This window comes from Protopterus annectens, chromosome 6.part0 (genome assembly GCF_019279795.1).
Source record: "Protopterus annectens isolate FY-2018-M chromosome 6.part0, PAN1.0, whole genome shotgun sequence".
NCBI classification, from domain to species: Eukaryota; Metazoa; Chordata; order Ceratodontiformes; family Protopteridae; genus Protopterus; species Protopterus annectens.
This window is the reverse complement of record NC_056737.1, coordinates 1,378,284,672-1,378,304,406: the sequence shown is the minus strand read 5'-3', so window position 1 is coordinate 1,378,304,406 and position 19,735 is coordinate 1,378,284,672.

The window sequence follows — 19,735 nt, the reverse complement described above, 5'->3', positions numbered from 1 at the left end:
ATCAATTCCTGAGTTTCTTCCACAGAGACTAATGACTCAACCAGTAAATTCCTCTGGATTCTAGGTCTCATGGCATCTTTGATTCTCATGATACCTTTCACTACACTCTGCATGATAAAAATCCATTGATAACTGTAATCTGTATGATCCTAACATCTACATCTCCTGACCTTTCAGTTTCTATTATTTGGGATTTGTGAATAGGGATATATTTTGCTAGAGACACCATGATTTTCTAAATCCATGTCTCCCATTTTCCTTTCAACCTCCAGTATAGTCAATATCTACAGACACCAAAGACTTTGCTTGGGGAGAAATGTATATACGGATACAAGTGAAAAGTCTTTTGAACAGAAAGGACAGACCAAATCACAAGCCATAAAATATATATTTGCATTTATAAATGTTCTCAACTCTTGCATTTCTTTTTGGTCCCTGTGACCTTTACAAGTGCTTACCACTATGACATGCTACATAAATAAGCAAGGAGAAACCTATTTGTACCCTTTCTGCACACTAACTATGGTAGCCTGGGACACAGCTTTTCAGCACAGTCTCACTCTACAGGTGTCTTGTATACCATCAGAACAAAACTGTATGGCACACAAGCCAAGCAGGACCAGGGTCCTCAATAGTGCAACCAAGTGGTCTTCCAAGATATGATCCTTTTGAGAAAAACACTGAAAAAACACGTTTTTGCCTCCCTTCTCAGCTATAATTTGCTAAAATTCTGCTCCATGTCCCCACTCTTGAAGGTCTGGAAGATAGTTTTCTGTTCCTTGGACAGAAATTCTCCTGTATGCTTTTCCACATGATCCAATATTATCCAGGGTCATTCTGAAAATTCAGAAGGGCTGTCCAAAGAGCCTTGTAGTGATTCCTTTATGGCCATGCAACAGTGGTTCGCCATTTTTTTGGTAGGGCCAGGGGTGATTACCACAAGCTTTTCACAGATGGCTCTACTCAAACAAGAGTGGGGGACGTTTGATACATTCCAGTCGTACCAACTATCACGGACTGCCTGGATGATAGAATCTTACTACCTTTTAGGCACTTTTTTATGAGGACATGCAGCAGGTATTAAAGGAGGCAATAAATCATGCTACTAGAAAATAATTTATTAGTAACTAGAAAAGGGTTTCTAGTTGCGACTGATAAAAGAACCAGCACCCACTCAGGGATAGTGTTTCTCTGCTTCAACTTTATTTGTGTGAGTTACTATTTTATGCCCCGTCTTACTTCTCAATTAAAGTTCATTTGTTGACATTTCAGCATGATTGTCCGTGGATCTCTCTCTCTCTTTCAATGCAGTCTCATGTGAAGATGTGTTTGAGAGGAAGGTATTAGAATCATTAACGCTTGCTCCATTTGAACCAGCCCCTCAGTCTGAATTAATGTTCTTGACTTGGAAACATTCTTTATTTATTGATCTGATCTTTGCAAGAAAAGTATTGGAGGTGCAAATGCTTCTGCTGGGTCAGACCTACATAATTGTCCTCAAATATAGTGTTTCTTTAAGAACTAGTCCTTCATTTATGTTTTCAGTGATAAATAAAGTTACATTAAGCCAGGCTAGCTCTCGCTCTGTCATCTTTCTAGAGCCTAAAAATGAGGGAGAAAGGATGCCCCATACCTAGGATGCCCATAGATAAGTCAGATATTATATTGAGAGAAAAAAATCGTTCAGAACTTCTGATCATTTGTTCATTTCTAGTGAAGGTAAGAAAAATGGACAGCCTATGTAAAAAAACAGACTATTTCCAAATGGTTGCCTCATGCTATTACCTTTTATTATTCTCTTTATAACAAAACTATTCCTGGCAGGGTCAATGTTCATTCTACAAGGGCACTGTCTTCATCTGTTGCTTTTTGGAATAGGTCATATTATAGAAGCAGCAACTTGGTCCTCTGTGCATATGTTCATAAAGCACTATAAACTAGATCACTTCCCCGGGTCTAGGACCATTCTCCAAGGGCTCTTGAACTCTTATCCTTCCTTCTTCCACTCATGTTAAGTTACTGTAATCTACACATATATCTTAGGTTACTGCATCCATGATCCAGATGAAAAACATATTACAGGTGTATAAGTAAAATTACCATAACAGTAGGTGTTGAAGTGATCACTGCTGCAGTAGTCACTCCCTCCCCTCCTAATTTATATCCCAAAGTGTGGACACCTAATATTATTTCCCCAGTATTGTCCTTCTCAGGGCTTTAGCCTCACTATCTCTGAAGGGCCTGCCTTCCAAACCTGACTTTTAGTCAGCTCAGCTTGAGCTGGCCATTGGTTTAGGCATGTAGAAGGCAATCGAAAGCTTTGGAAGCTGGACAGCAGTTATATCCTTGGTAGGATATAACCCATACAGATTAGGCTACTGCAGCAGTGATTATCCAAACATGTACTGTTATAATAAGTTTACTGACACATCTGTACTTTCTCCTTGATTAAATCAATTAAAAATAATGAATTCTTGATGTGAGGTAGAGAACAGAAGTCGCATTCTGTGTGAGTGCATGAGCCAGGACATGGGAAGCAGAAGTGACATAGTTTCTGACATATTACATGTTAGTATTATTTTGGATTTTTTTACTATTGTATGCCAAAATATAACAAAATATCTAAAACCAGTTCCAAGAAAATGAGACAATTAAAAGAGAAAGCAGTATTCAAGTCATTTCTCCTTAAGGATATTTGCTCCTTACTTAAGTACAGGAGTAGATTTCAGGTACATGTTAATAAGCAAACCCAAGATAACATTACATTTCAGAAAGTACATCACAGATTGTTACCAGTTTTATACATTTAAATGTAAATAGGGCTCAGTTTAATGCATCTTCAAACTCATGTGAGAGCTTGTAAGAAGCTGGAAGGAATGTAAGGAAAGAAAAGTGAACTTACTTTAGGAGGTTTCGTAATGAACAGATAGTATACTTGCGAGAGTCAACTAAGCTTAGTCATATGAATAAAAGTAGTTCCAGTTATGGAGATACTGTAACTGATACCAATGTTCATAAGGTCTATGCAAGCTACACTGATTGTTTTATAACTGCAGAAATAAAAGTATTTCACTAGGCTCTGGATACACTTCCATTGCTGTTTGAATTTCAACAAGTCTCTTTAAATTGTAATATAAAAATAAGCATTAATAAAATAACTTAATCTCTTTCAGTCAAGGACTCAACCACTATGCACAATTCTGTCTGAATAGCCAACATATCAAATAGTAGCTCTTTTTTATGGATAAACTGCAAAATAACTCAGACAACCTAAATAAACCAGAATATTCTGTAACCTCTATTTCTAAAGCACGCAGCTCAGAACAACAACTAGAGTAAGAACAGAGCAGATATACTGCTGAAAATTGGATGCAAAACTAGAAAGTTTTAAAGACACTAACAAAGAGCAATTCAAAACTCTAAAAAAATCCAAGGCTGTGACAAATTCTAAAATGATGGATTTTGAAACCAAGACAAGAAGGAAAAATCTACTTTTTGTTTCAATACCTGTAGCTTGAAACAGGAATATGTTTGAATGGGACCTTAAGGCAATATTTCAACAGCTTTTACCAATGGAAAATCCACAGTATTTTCAATTATTTTGGATGGCTAGATTTCATCATATGTTATGTGCAAAACAGTGTACTACCTGAAAAATTAGGAGGGCCTTGCCCCACGATTGTCAACTTTATGAGACTGAAAGCTAAAGGCAGTGTTTTAGGCACTGACATTCAGAATAAAGTTATTCACTTTAGTGAAGCAAAAATACTGGGTTTTTTTCAGCTTTCAAATATGAAGTTATCCATCAGAGGCACGTCTTTCTTACTGTAATGAGTCAACTTTGGGGAAAAAATATGGTAACTATTTAAAATGTCAGGACCCACTACAGCAAGTCCCGAAATGTGTAGACTGAATGGCTGAAAGGTCGGACTAACACATAATAAGTCCAAGATGCCATTTCTCAGAATATTCCCTTTTCTCTGAGGTATGGTGATCTCTGAGTTGGTACATATATTTTTGGGGGATTTGGGGTACAGCAAATAGAAGTTTAAGATTCGCGCTCCTCCTGTGCCCTCCTCTTTTTTTTCTGCAGCTTATCTGCACTCAGCATTTTGAATGCTGACATTTCAATTCAGTAGGGAGCCAAAAAAGGGTATTACTCACTATTTTTTGTTTCGGGTAAACAAGAATCTTAAGGAAAGGACTCCCTTTACTTTTTTTTTTTTTTTTTTTTTTAAACAAACACTGAAGCCAGACATGAGTTGACAGTTCTGGATACTGTATACTCTGCTTCATCCTAATCTGCAGCATTTCATTTAGTGAGATTTATTTATTTATTTAACATTTGTTTACTGGGAAAGTCCAACTTTGAACAAGCCAATTTTCAGTGGAGATCCAGGGAGAAATGCTCCAGATACATGTCTTTGTGACGGGAGGAAACTGTAGCACAAGCAGGAAACCCACACGAATGCAGAGAGGACATGCAAATCCCGCACAGAAGGCACCCCAGCCGAGAATCAAACCAGAGAACCTCTTGCTGTGAGGTAACAACGCTAACCACTGCACTACTGATTATTTAATATAACTAAGACAAATGCTGAATGATGAACAAGCTGAACAACTGAATGAGTTATTAAGTATTAATTATGATTAATATGTACAGCTGTGGAGAGACAATACTAAGCTACTCAATAACTAGATTTGTTCAAAGAAATAGAAAAAGGATAGATTTTTGCACTTTAACAGGCTGGTAAAGTACGGGTGGCTCAGTGTGAGGATAATACTTCCTGCAGTAGTGTCGCACTGATGGATTTCTAAGATCCTATGAACTTCAGTAAAGATTTAACAACTAAAATATATTCATTATTCACAATAACAGATGGACACATGGCCTAGCTGTTGCTTCAGGACTTGTTGAAATAAGCAACATGGAATAATTACTTTGCATCTGATTTACAGATGCCTATTACATTGTTGTTTGTCTTTTCGGCTTTTCCCAGTTAGGTGTCACTACAGCGGAACTCCGGTCCGCTAATGATTGGCAGTCATTTTAATGGTGCCGTGTTCCCAGCCCGACGTCCAACCTTCATCGAAGGCACGCCCATTCATGCAAGTCTTTCGGAGGCCACTCGACCGCGGGGAGAACATGCAGACTCCACACAGAAGGCACTCCAGCCAAGAATCGAACAGGAGAACCTCTTGCTGTGAGGTAACAATGCTACCGCTGTACCACCATGGATTACAAATGCCTATTACATTACAAGTGATAATTCAATACGGGTGTTTAAAAAAAGACATTAAATGGGTTATCTCTTTATTAATTAATAATAATAAAGCTTCTGGTCCAGATGGGTTTATTTCAGAATCTTATAAAACATTATGCATCAAAGACTCTACATATTTATTTCTGCTAGTTCAACTCTTGAGATTACCAAATTGTCACTTACCAAATTTATGAAGTTAGGAGAATGTGCTAATGTTAAATAGTGGGAAGAAAGAGAATAGACCAGATCATTTTAGTACATTTTCTATGCTCATCTTAAATTACAGAATTGTATCTAGAGCCATCAATAATTAGGCTGATGATAAATTAGTTCACATATTAAAGCAATATTAGTCTGGCTTCTGTCCATACAGGTTGCTATATCAAGCAAGTAAATGTTTAAAGATATGCATTTTAACATAAATAAATGTAAGGTTCTGTATTTTCCAATAAGGGTCTAGAAAAAGGGTTTCACTTTACACACTGGAAACTTATGTTTGTACACTGACTCATGTTATAAAAGATTTAGGTATAATGGACTCAAATTTAAAATTTGATGTAAATGTTACAAACATAACTAGAAAATATTATGAATTTATTAAGAATAGTCTTCATTTTTCAAGCAGAGACAAACAAGTCTTACTTAAATAAATAAATAAATTTTATATATATATATATATCTAGTGTGCATCCTATTATTGTATAAATGGAAGATCTTTTTGTGTGTTAAATATTGTGCAGCTAAGGAAGTTAGAACATATACAGAAAATATCACCGGGCAAATAAGTGGTTATAAATATTTAACATTTAAACAGACTTAAACAGCTGTCTTTATATTTGGTTACATATAGGTTTTTGAGTGGTGATCTGATAATGATCTACAAATGTTTAAGAAATTCTACTATGGCTGCCATGTTGGATAGAGATTTTGCTGATCATGTTATTGATAACAGAAATGACAAGTTGACAGATTATCTTTTCCAAACACAATGTTAAAATGTATGTTCTTTCATTTGAGGGCTGGTCAAGTTTGGAATTCATTACCCTAAAAGAATAACTGAAGGTGAGTCTCAGACTGAATTTCTTTTAAAACAAAATAATTCTGGCTCATAGATAAAGTTGATGAATTAGAAAATAGACTGTGATGAAACTATTAGAATTTATGGTATACCTGAAAAGTATGAGGGAGGCAATATAATAAACGTCTTAACCTCGCTACATAAAACATTAAATCTATCTGCAAATGTATCTTTTGGAAGTGAAAGGGCACATAGATCCCTGAGAGCACCTTCGAAGAAGGAAAACTCACCACCACATTCTTTTACAGTTAAGTTTATGTCTAGCTTAGAAAAAAATCAAATACTGAAAATAGCATGGTCCAGCCCACCTTTTAAAATAGGTGAACATATAGTCAGATTTGACAATGATTTTTCAAATAAAGTAATGAGTAAAAAAATCATGTTTAACACTGATCAATGAAGTTAAAAAGAATGATATTCAAGTCACTTTGGTGCTTCCTACAGAGATCAAATTATTTCTTTCTGAAGGAACTAAAATATTTCACACTGGAGCAGGCATCCACTTCTGTAATTAACAATAAAATCTTTAATAATGAAAAAAATGGAGTGGAATAGTATAACCCTCAACAGACAGAGTGAGCCGAATTAGTTTAATAAGCTAACGGATTTTTAAATATTTTGATATATTGATTATTACACAATTTTTAGATACAGACACTTGTACTTTTAAAATTATTTCAGAGCTTGTGTGTACATCTTTTAGCATGAAGAATATATATATGTGAACTGATTTTCCTATTGTATAACAGTTTAGTATGCTAAGATTATTGGTCACCTGTAAGTTTACAGATATCTTTATCTCTTCAGGTCATACTTTGTTCTACTTATTTATTTAGAGATTTAGTGATAATAATGTTGAATGACTGAATATCCTAGGAGTATGTAATGGATAATTTATACCAACATTATATAAATAGGTATATAATACACTATTTGTTGGGTTATTTACTATTTCTGATTAATAGAAGAGGATTATTAAACTTTTATGTAGTAATGGAGGAATAGTTTTAAATGGCAAAATACATAATATATATAATAATAAATTAAAATATATATAACTAAATTAATAGTCTCATTACTTTTAACTTGTATATAATTTTATATTCATTATTTGTAAGTCACAGTAGCTTTTGGCTAGTTTTTTGATGAATTTTTAGGTACCAGTATGTAGAGAGACAGTATAGTACTTTGTCTATTTAATAGGCAAACTTGCAACTTTGGTATTAGGTTCATAGGTTCATACTAGGTTATCTGCCCTAGGGCATTTATAAGCCTAGCCAGAATGTGTTTGGCTTTCGCCACCCATTTTAAATTTATTTTGCTATGCCCTTTTTCGAGGTTAGTATACTGTGCCTCTGTCTAACAGTGACACAGAAGTGATACCCGGGGTAAACCTACGATCTCCCATCCACTCATCAAGATTCCTCTTAAAGAGAGTCAATGAGGGACTCTGCCTAACCTGGACTGGGATTTTATTCCAGAGTGAAGGGAGCCTCTGGGTTATGAATCTGTCCCTCCAGCATGTCCTATTTATTTCAGTGCTGAGGTTCAAGTCTCTTGAGCGTAGCTCGATGGGATTTAGATTTTCTGAGGTGCAGCATGTCCATTAATTCCGGGTTGGACATGGCTTTATACGTCAGGCACAGATCGCCTCTGAACAGGCGGTATGCCACTGAGTAGAGCTGGAGTTACTTTAACCGGGCAGCATATGGCATCTGTTTGAGCCCTTTGATCCTCTTGGTGAGGTACTTTTGGGGTCTTTCCAGTTGCTGCAGGTGTCTGGTAAGGTACATCCCAAAAGGGGCATTGTACTCAATTATGGGCCTGATGAGGGATGAGTAAAGAGGCACGATGACCTCCCCAATCTAGATGTGAATCCCTTCATGATTAGGTGGGCTATATAAAATGTTTTTCTAACCACTTTGGCCACGTGGTTGTCAAATGAGAGATTGCTATCAACTTGGTTCCCCAGGTCCCTAATTACTTCTTCTGTACTTAATGGATTACCACCTATGTGGTAATTTGTGGGCACTTTGTTTTTGCCAAAGGGGATGACTATACACTTTTTGGCATTTAGCTTGAGGCCATGGCTCTGGCACCAGTTGTCTGTTTCTATGAGGCCCTTTTGGAGGATGCTTGTGTCGGCTGGAGGGTCGATTATGGGTCCCAGTTTGCAGTCATCTGCGAACTTGGTCAGCCACAGTCCTTCCGTGTTGGCCTGTACCTCCGCGAAATATATACCGAACAAGAGAGGTCCAAGGACTGAGCCTTGTGGGACACCACTTGTAACTGGTTTGGAGTCTGACATGGCTCCAGCAATTCTAACCATGTGGGTTCTGTCCTTGAGCCAGTTTGCAATCCATCTAGTGACATAGGGGTTTATATTTAAGCTGGTGAGCTTATCTATAATGCCCGAGTGGGGTATTGTATCGAAGGCTTTTGCGAGGTCCAGGTAGGCTGTGTGGACCACCTTCCCCTCGTCAATGGCCTTGGTGACTGTTTCAAAGAAATCAACCAGGTTTAAGAGGCAGGATCTGCCCTTAACAAAGGCAAACTGGGTAGGATCCAGTGTCTGTAGGTCCCCAATATCTTTATTTATGAGGTCCATGATGATCCTTTCCATAGCTTTGCAGACCAAGCTAGTCAGGCTTATGGGGCGATAGTTTCCAGGATCCGTTGAGGCACCAACCTTTATGGAGAGGGACCACTGTTGCTGTACGCCACTCTTTGGGCACATATCCTGTAGTAAGGCTGAGATTGAACAGTAGTTTTATGTTTGGGTTTAGCTCTTCTTGGAGTTCATGTAGGACGCAGCTCAGGACACCGTCTGGTCCCTTTGATGCTGTGCTTTGTTTATTAATGGTAGGTTGCGTTTTATTAGTAATATATACAGTTACAGTTGTAGACTTGTTTTTAGTGTGTAGAAAGGAATAATTCAAAAAATGTGGAAGATATTGTTAAGATAGTGCTGGAGGAATGAATGCATTAGAGTCTTATACACAATTAAATTAATATGGTGGATAAATGTAAATGTGTCATATCTTTTAAAATAAATCTTTTAAATACACAGTATGGATCGTTTTAATCTAGTATCAATGAATGTGCATGGATTAAATAATGGCAAGAACAGGAAGTCATTAATGAGATCTAAAATTAAAGAGGACACATTATATTCTAAATAACTTTGATTACAAAATGTTATTATCTACTACTTTTACAAAAACAGGAGAGGAACAGCTATACCTTGTAGACAAGCTACTTAATGCCCAAGTTCATGGAATCCATTAATGATCCCAAAGGAATATATACATTTGTAATAATGAAATATAATGGCAAACTCTATACACTAGCAAATTTTTACTGGATGCCTGAAATATGTGCAACAGTGGCTAAAGTTCATTTAAACTTACTACAAAGTCATTGGAAGGGTAACTTAATTCTAGCAGGGAGTTTTAACTGCATATCTAGTATAGAAAATACAAGTGAACAGAAGAAAGCTAAAATTCTGGCATCACCTAAAGCACTATAGAGATGGATTAGTAATAATAATTTAATTTAATATTAAAAGCGGAAGATAAGTCATTGTTCTTCACTCATTATTCTTATGCACATGGAATGCAAACTAAAATTTATATACTTTATGCTTCTACAGATTACTTAATTCCCATGACATGAAATCCAGGAATCAGTTGTGGCACATGCAGCTTCAAAAAGTGCTGCCTATATGCTTCTGAATCACTCCACCAACTTAATTTGCCTCATTTGCATACACCAGGATGCTCATTTTAATAATTGTACTTATGTCTCTGAATCACACACACACACACACACACACACACACACACACACACACACACACACACACACACACACACACACACACAAATTCACTTACTGTGACGCAACAAAGCCTTCTGAGTCCGGTCCTAAGAACATTCAAAAATATCAAGTTGCAGAGCTCTTCTCAAAATCATTCTACTAAGTACAAAATCATGCATGCAAGTCATTTTTCTCCACACAGACTAATACTAATAAAATTTAAACCTAATGCATCTTGTTGTCATTGTTAATGTGAAAGCACCATATCTAATAAGTTGTTGAGTTGTCTGCAACCGCAGAGATGGTAGGGAAAAAACAAGAGGATTTTAAAACTTGAGCAAAGGTTCCTTTACAGTGAGTATTTTTCCTACAGGATACATTATATGTAGATCCTTATGAAGTACGTGACAAAATAGCAATAGCCACAATAGTAACAAGGCATTGTATTCTTGAGAAATGGAAGGTTTCACAAGTGCCAGAATTTCCAGTCACTAAGGTTAGACAAGTATTATGATTAGATTTTATGTCAGTAGGATTAGACATAAAGTGTTAAGTCTGAATATAAATGAAATACTTATGAAAGCTGTTCCAGGTTATGATATACTAGTATACAGGTGGTGGTTCTTTCTATATTTTCTTTATCTCCTTCTTTACTCCATCTTTCTCATAGGTAGGTAGTTAACAGACATATAGTCCAGAAGACCATTAAGAAGCTAGATTCCCCACTGCCCCAAAAAAGCACTGTCTGGTTAAGTGACTTGCTTATGGTTATACAGTAGGCAAATGAAGGTGGCAAGATTCAAACCCTGTATCCTTGGCACAAGAAGCAGCTCATTAACAAGCAAGAGTCCTTCAAAGTAATTGTTTTGTGCATTACTTTGAAGTTTGATTTTTTTTGTGAAATAATTTAAATTTAATATCATTTGGAACTTTTTAAAAAAATAAGAATAAAAAAAGAAATAAAATTTCAGAATTACCAGTTAAATGCCCTCTTCTAGAGGGCTGAGCTTTACAGAAATTGTAATGAGCATCCTTAATTCCCTCTGTTACCTAACAGTATTACATCTTAAGATATTTAGTCTCAGATGCTTAGTCATCTCATTCTACAGCAGTCCTACATCTACAGATAAACAGTAGAGGCACGGTTCCAATAGCAGGGAATGATAACAGGGCTATAAACACTTTACTAAGTAGGCCTTTCTTGAGACAGAAACACATAAGGTGGGCTGAAGTAAGAACAATAGAAATGAATTATTAAGAAACATGTTATCAGATTTCATACATACCCAAAATTGTTTGTGTTACAGAAGTTGAATAGCAATGTACTGCTAAACAAGTAAAAAAAATACTTAACTGATACTTCAAATATACGTAACAGAGTATGAATCATTTTGAATGAAGGAAATGTACTCTGGGTAAGGGATGTACTCTGGGTATGCTGTAGTCATCCATTAAGAAAAAGGATGCTGTATGAAAGAAGGCAGACACAATCCATAATCTGGTTTCTTTTGGTCTGAACTAAATTACATAGAAAATTATTTGTTTCAGTTTGTTCACATCTCCAGCAGCAAGTACTTAAGACAAAATCTTCGAGTTTTAAAATTGCAATTTATATATTGTTTTGCTTTGAGACAATAGAAATTCACCATATATGAACAGATATTTGAAATTGCATAGTAAAGTGTAAGAGGAAAGAGGCAAGGTATCTGATGGTTCACTTTTCAAAAGTGAGATCATGTAAGACATTTGCTAGAAGTCGTAGGAAAATGCCACACCCTTATGTTGAATATTTCAAATATTTTGTTCCCCGTTGTGTTTTATGAACTAAATAAGCATCTTTTGAGCAACTCATTCAAAATGTAAAGTGTATAAACAACTGTGGGATACTTTTTCAGGGGTTCAGAATAATGCACCACAAATGTCTTCTCAGTTTGATGCTGTCCTCGAGTGTGAGGCTAACGGGGAAGTATCAGAATGGCACTCATTGGATGGAGATGATGGAAAGCTACAAAGTGAGTTTTTACAATGGCGATGCTCTCTGAGTCTTACCTCATTGAAACACTTCATTCTCATGAGTAAATGGGAGAAATCTGCCCAGCTAACTGGTTACATTGCTGTCTAGGAGATGTGCAGCCACAACGTCTCTTAATTTTAGCCATACCCTGGACTTTGAGTAATCTAGAGCTGTTAGTACATCATATTGGTCAGATACCTAGCGATTCTACTTACCATATAACTTTAATAATTAAACTTCTTAAATTGGAGAATATTTTAAAAGCTCTGGATAATGGACTGGGATCTTTTGTGCACAGCCTACATGTAATAAATTTTTTCTAATAAAGCAAGAAGTGATCCCAGGATTTTCCTTCTTGTGCAACATTAACAGGTTTAACCTACAAAACATATAATGAGATCGGAAATCAACATTTATATAGAATTACTGGAATCCACCTCATCAAACAAATACTTGTTGGTACCTTAATGGCACCATATCAAGGTGCAAGGATTCACTCCCTCTCTTTTCCCACTCAGGATTATACTTGCAGTTAGCATAGTCCAAACATTGGTAATATGGAAAAGCACAACAGTACAGGTTATGTGATCTCACACACACACACACACACACACACACACACACGCTGTCTCTCCCAAGAAACTTTCCTCCTACTAGCAGTTTATATGGTCGCCACCTTCTCAGCATCTAAAATAGTACACAGGAGGTGTGGCCAATATATGACACCCTAGAGGATACGTTCATAGGTAGAGGGTGTGGCCAAGCATAAAACAGTTATGAGGTATGCTGGGGTGTATAAAACCTCTGCCAATCTAGATACCAGTGCCTTCCCTTTCCTTACAGTACCTGGATGCAGCAGCATCCACACACCTTAGTTATACTGTGTGGGGTTCACTTGGACACATGCACATACATGTATTTACTACAAGTGATACAACACTACACGTTCTTACTTATATACAGATAGGGTAAAAAATACCACAGGTACAGATATATTCTTCTAGTACCACCACAGGCTATATACTACATTAAATACCAACATGAAATAGTGTAGCCCTTGCAATTAAATGTGTATGTCAAAATATCAATAAATATATAATACAACTTAAATATTTCATATCTACAGTTATTGCAACTATCAGTCCAAATCTAAACACAGGAAAAAGAAAAAAAATATTTTAATCATTATAAAACATTTAAAGAAGCAGAATGGTTATGGATGTAATGATGTAGAAGATCCTACAGCTAAACATGGGTAAAGATATTTTAGCCATTAAAAACATTAACAGTAACACAGCTGGTAGAACTTGTACGACCCTGCAGCATTAGAAGCCTCATCTAAACACAGAAAATAAATAAAAAGCATTGCCAGAAACCATTAATGGATAAGGCATTTTAACCATTAACTTTAAAACAAAACAACTATTGATTTAGCTTTGTACCCAGAGTGCACTCCACATCTAGAGGCAAAAAGAAACAAATACAAACATATTATCATTCCTACAGTGCTACCTTCCCCTGCAAAATTAAGAAAACAAAATAAATGCCCCAACAACTTGCACTACCATAGTAAAACCTACAAGCACTACATGCAAAACAGTATATTTTACTTCTGAAGATGGCATTTGCAAAAATAATAATGAATATGTTAGTAAATAAATAAAATACACATACATTTCCAGCTGTAAAAGCAAATTATTCTGAAACAGCCACTATACCATCCATTACTGTTATGCCAAAATCACTACTTTTACTTCTGAAATAGCCCCTCAAATAAATAAATGCATATATGTATGTGTGCTGGTGTACACACACACAAACACACACACACTTTATATATATATATATATATATATATATATGAACACCGCATTAATAATTTAATAAAAATGAAATAAAATAAATAGAACTCATTTCCACCTTTAAAAGTTACAGAACTAAAATGTTTATCATTACCTCAACTACAGAACAAAACAGGACAACAATGTTCTTTACTTGGCTGACTTGCCACTATCTGTATCACCTCTACTAATTAGCTATCTAGCTTTCCCTACCTCTGGGCTGCCTGATGTCCATCCCTCTGGGCTGCCTGGCATCCTTTCCTCAGGGTTGGCTGGCTTGCTGATCACCCTACTGGCCTCATTGCTAGCTGACCATCTTGCTGGCATCCTGGCTTGCTTGCCACCTTATTGGCTGTGTTGCTGATCACCTTGCTGGTTAACTTACAAGCTTCTTCACTGGCTGGCCTGATGGCCTCCTTGGTAGCTGTCTGGCTTGCTGACTGGATAGCTTGCCTCATTCCTGGTTTGCTGACTAGTTTGCTGGCTGCCTTACTGGTTGGCTGCCTGGCTTAAAAAACACATTTTAATACTTCCAATGGCTGTAAAAGTGCTGAAAGAAAAGTGCTCTACAACCTCAGGCTTTGTAGGGCTCTTTTTTGTGTGAGCCCCATCCCCTGCATGAATTACAGCTAATCACTGTACTACTGTCACCATCCATACCTAAGAGGGAACAGCTCTTCCTGAAGGTCTAGGTTGGTAACATCACAAATGAAATTCTGAATTGCCAAGGAAAAGTCTGAAATAAGTGCAGTTTTTTCTTGGCAATTCATAGATTCAGTGAAAGTGGAACTTTTCGTGTCCCTCTGCTTCCTGATGCAGGTGACGGGATCATTAGATCTAAAATGTGAGTGTCCCACTGATAGTGGGACTGGTGACAATCTTAGCAATTTATTGAGCAGTCTACATACTGTCTTTCCAATAGCCATAAGAAATTTAAACTGTCCTAATCCCTTATCTCATAAGGCTCACTTCATGGGAAGTGTTAGGGCTTTCAGGAAATGCATGCAAAGCAAACTCAGAAAGGAAATAAGAGCTTTGAGAATGTAGGCTGCTGTAGCTGGTGATATTATCTGTCACAGAAACTAAGAAGAAATGACTTTCTCTGAAAGCACTGCTGAGGTAAATAGGTCATGTCGAAAAACATAACCTAATCCTACATAGGGAATCCCGCTTGAATAATGTTTTTTTGCATGATCCTTGCAAACTGTCATGCAGGGGGCATTTTGCTGCAAGTCACAGCATTAGCTTCAAATGACCAAGATTATGAGTCAAAAGACATGAAAAACTTAAGATTCTCTCAAGTGGCAATACCCAGTCATTATGATTAGAAATGATTTTGGTGAAACACTCAGATACTTGTTGGTCTCTTGTATACTCAAGTAGAAAAATGAAAGACAGCAAATCACTGAAGAGAATGTGGTATACAAGCAGCTAATCAGCTGCATGTATTATGCATCTGACTCAAGGTATGATACCACAACTGTACCTCTCTCTTACGTGGTACTTGCTTGATTAGAAGAAATGTACTGAAGAAGTCAGCTCCCACTATTAATTTTCTGGATTTTGACAGCACAAAATGCTGTAATCAGAAAGGACATAAATGCAGAATATTCAGGATAACTATTGATGATTCATTTGAGAACATTAGAGGATGGAGAAAACAAATCTAAGACTGAAATACAATTATTCCCACATTTTGAAATGAAATTGAGACCTTATACCTTGTATAACATGTATCTATTAACAGCTCGTAAATTTAACTCACTTCTGCTGTTTCTTTCTCTCTCATTACAATGTAGACTAAAACTCACTACCATGTCTTTCTTAGACAATCTGCACTAATATTTGAGCTGCAATTATTATTACTGTGATGAAAGGAGATACTGCCAGCCAGGCTAGCTGGAATTTTGTAAATAACTATATGTTATCTGTGAATATCAACATGAATTACATCACTGCTTGTCATCTGACTCCTAGTTCCCATGCTCAAAACAACCATTGATGACAGCTAGTAACATTTAGCATCTACCTGCAAAAATACATAAACAAGAAGTTTTCCTCAGATCTATGGCAAAGACTGAAAGTAATAAAACAATAAAACACTCCTAAGACAATACAAAAAGTTCCCTAGTTTTAGACAGGTTTACTAACAAAATCTCGCACCTGCAATGTGCGACTGTTCAGATTTCCAAACCAAAATGTCGGAAATCAAATGTCCGAAGAGAAACATTACTGAACGAGTTATTTCAGAAAAGTTGATATAGCAGGAATGTTGACGTTACCGAAAATATTTCACTTCCAGTCAAGAGCAACAACTGTTTTTGCAGGGGAGCCCTGCACCCCCCACACCTCCTGCTACTTATATATACAAACTCTGAGATCGCACTACAGTGAGGGAAAGGGTACATTTCCTAATCTCCACTATAGCGTGATCTGCATTCAAAACGTTCAATCCACAACAGCGAATGCTAGTGTGCATTCACTGTTCAGAGTTCAACATTTGTTTTTTTCATTTTTTTCAAATGTCAAACTAGTGCATTCAGTGTTTCCGATTTGAACATAGTTCAATCACCCTTTTTATAGTAAACATTTTAGACATTGTGTCTCCTTGCTGCCATAAAGTAATTTAATTTCAGCTATTTTTAGTTAACCTCTTGTGTTCCAGTTTCCACTGTTAAAACATATACATTTAAACAGTTACAATAGTGTATATACATTTCTCTTCTCTTCCAGTAGGATACACTATGGATACATTTCAAACAGCACTTTGTAAAATACATTTTCAGCACATGTCTGTTCAAGCCATCTTATATGACATACAGCTCTAATACATTTGTAACACAAACATCTTGTATGAATCATGTTGATATTCACAAATGACATATAATTATTTACAAAATTTCAGACAGCTGTGCCGGTAGTACCTCCTTTTGTTACACTTCTATATAAATCATGTTAATATTCACAACTGACATATAAATATTTTGAAAATTCCAGCAATCTGGGCTGGCAGTATCTCCTTTCGTCACAATTACTGTCATTCTAAATTAGGACAAATGTCAGCATGTGTTTTGTAGAAAGAAAGATGAAAATTAAAGGTCACATTTATCAAAATGTTTCATAATTTAGTAATGACATGTCTGGTGACCCTCTTGCAACAAAAATATTATGCATATTACTCTCTCTCTCTCTCTCTATATATATATATATATATATATATATATATATATAAATACCTTTGATAGTTTTCAGTACAAGTTAACTAAAATTAGTGTATAATGTGCTTGCTCATCTTGACATTACTATATATCATTACATGTTCATTATTCTCTAGATGAAGTTTTGAAAGTTATATATGTGAATGCACTGCAGTGTCCCTAGATATAGCACACATCCTAACAGCTTTATACTAATATAGTGCATTAGGTTACACTAGTTGATATGTCAGAGGCAGTGATATTTTTCAAAGCAGATGCATGTACTTGCATCCAAACTTAGTTATGTACAAAAAGGACATCCATAGGAAGACATTATAGAGCATCCAAATGACGGAGTAGGAATTCCAGTACCTATCATACAAGTATTACACCAGCATATCCATACAGACTGCTAATTATAGCACTTAATGTAATATCAGAAACAGTGTATGGAATCTAATTTCTAGATTAAAATAAGCAGAAACAGTAACTAGCCATAAGACATGGTTAATCAGTCACACTTCTGGGCTAACATTGTTAACTTAGCATCGCTTTTTTATTTTACTAATTTCTTAAATGGGAAAATCCTCTTAATACAAATAACCACTGGTGGCACAGAAGAACATCTGATGAAGTGACTTGCACAGAGTTGTATGGTTTTGTGTGGAGAGTGAGGGAACCAAAGCGGGGGCCACAGGACAAAACTCATTAGGAGATTATTCATCAACAAACTGAACTAAACTGCCAGTGATTTTATCTCTTTTAGAAGGTTGTTGCTTACTGTTACTGGTTACTTACGGTAATACCATTATATTCTTCCAAGCTGCCTCTGAAAATAAGAGTACTGTTTAAGAGACTGTGTAACAAAAAAAAAAAAAAAAACAGCAACAACAAAAAAAAAAACACAATTTTCATACTCATCTCTGATACACAAGTATTTAAGTGGTTTCAATGATGTCTAAGATATATGAATACACGAAAGAAAGAAAGAAAGAAGGGATACAATATTCAGGTATCTGAAATGTGTCAAAACAACAGATGGAAAAATGCAGGAGACCTTGTGTAGTTTTTATTTCACTAACTTGCTCAACACAGAGTCAGGCACTTCACTTTCTTATTTTCCTGGCTATACTTTGCTTACATCTGATATAACCTTGGAACTTCATGGTGTTATAAAGAAACCTTTTAAGCTCAGAAAGATAAGGGAAAGCAGATTCTCTCAGCTCCATTGTCTTCTGATTACTAAAGCAGAGTTTATAACTTGAGCTGAATGAAAGAACAGATCAGTCTGATATATTTCTCTTTTTTAGTCTTAAAAGCAAAGTCATGCTTCAAAGATTATACCTTATCCCCTTTCAACAGAATCCCGCTCTGCATTTCATTGTTCCAGCAGCTTGGATAGATGCATTGCATTCTTTATGATGAGATAGCCTCATTCTACTCTTTGTATATATGGGTAACACATTACCTTTAGAATTTTATAGAATTTTTGACTGTTATTTTATGGACTTGTGACTTCTTTACTTGAAGGCTAACTTTAAAGTATTACAGAGAAAATCTGCAGTCATTCAAATGCATATGGTTCAAATTGGTCTGTTTATATTTTAACTAGATGCTGATATGTACTAATTTCATAGAGTCACTTAATTTTCATTTACTTCCAGAACTCCTGTCAGAAAGCTTTCAGAACATTTGATACAGCATGTGATAGCAGTTAAAAAGTTGCCTGCCCTTTTGAATAACCATGTCATAGCGCCTTTTGCCTTTAGCCACACAATTTAAAGCCATTTTCTGACCCTTTCAGAATGATATTTAACTTTCCTAAGAAGGACTTAAAAATGTTTCACTCATTCCGTTAACCAGACCCCGATATCAGGTAATGGGCACAAAGAGGAAGGATAATTTATTTCTAAAGAGAGAACAGCAGGGAAGTTCTTCTCTTGATGCTTTTCCATAAATGTCCTTTTTTTTTTCTTCCAAATACTAATTGATTTACTGCAGGCAGACCAAGCAAAAATGTATCTGAAATGAAGTACCAAAGATTTGGCTTCTGAGTCACCATGCATATTTTTGACAATAACCAGGAATGCCTGCATATGACTATGACTATCGTAACAGCTTTATTATTAGCATCTTATGCACCATAAGAATACCTTAATGTATCATCTTATGCACCATAAGAATACCTTAATGTATCTAAGATCTATACACACATCATTCTTAAAGGAGAACTGAACCGACAGACTCAAAAACACATTTATTTGATCATGGTTTGGTGTTTCCTACATTTAGCACCACTCTGGGACTATTTATATTTTTATACATAATTTCTGAGTCTAACAACATGGGGTCTGGCATCTTGAAGTAATTCTGATTGTTTAGTCTGCCTCTAGGTATCCATAAATGTAGTGCTTGCCTGTAAAAAGTTACATCACGCAGGCTTCTTTCTTCCTAAAGCTCCTGTCACTCCATTAATATTACATGCATACACTGTTGTCTTTCAGTCAGTTTTAAGTAACATT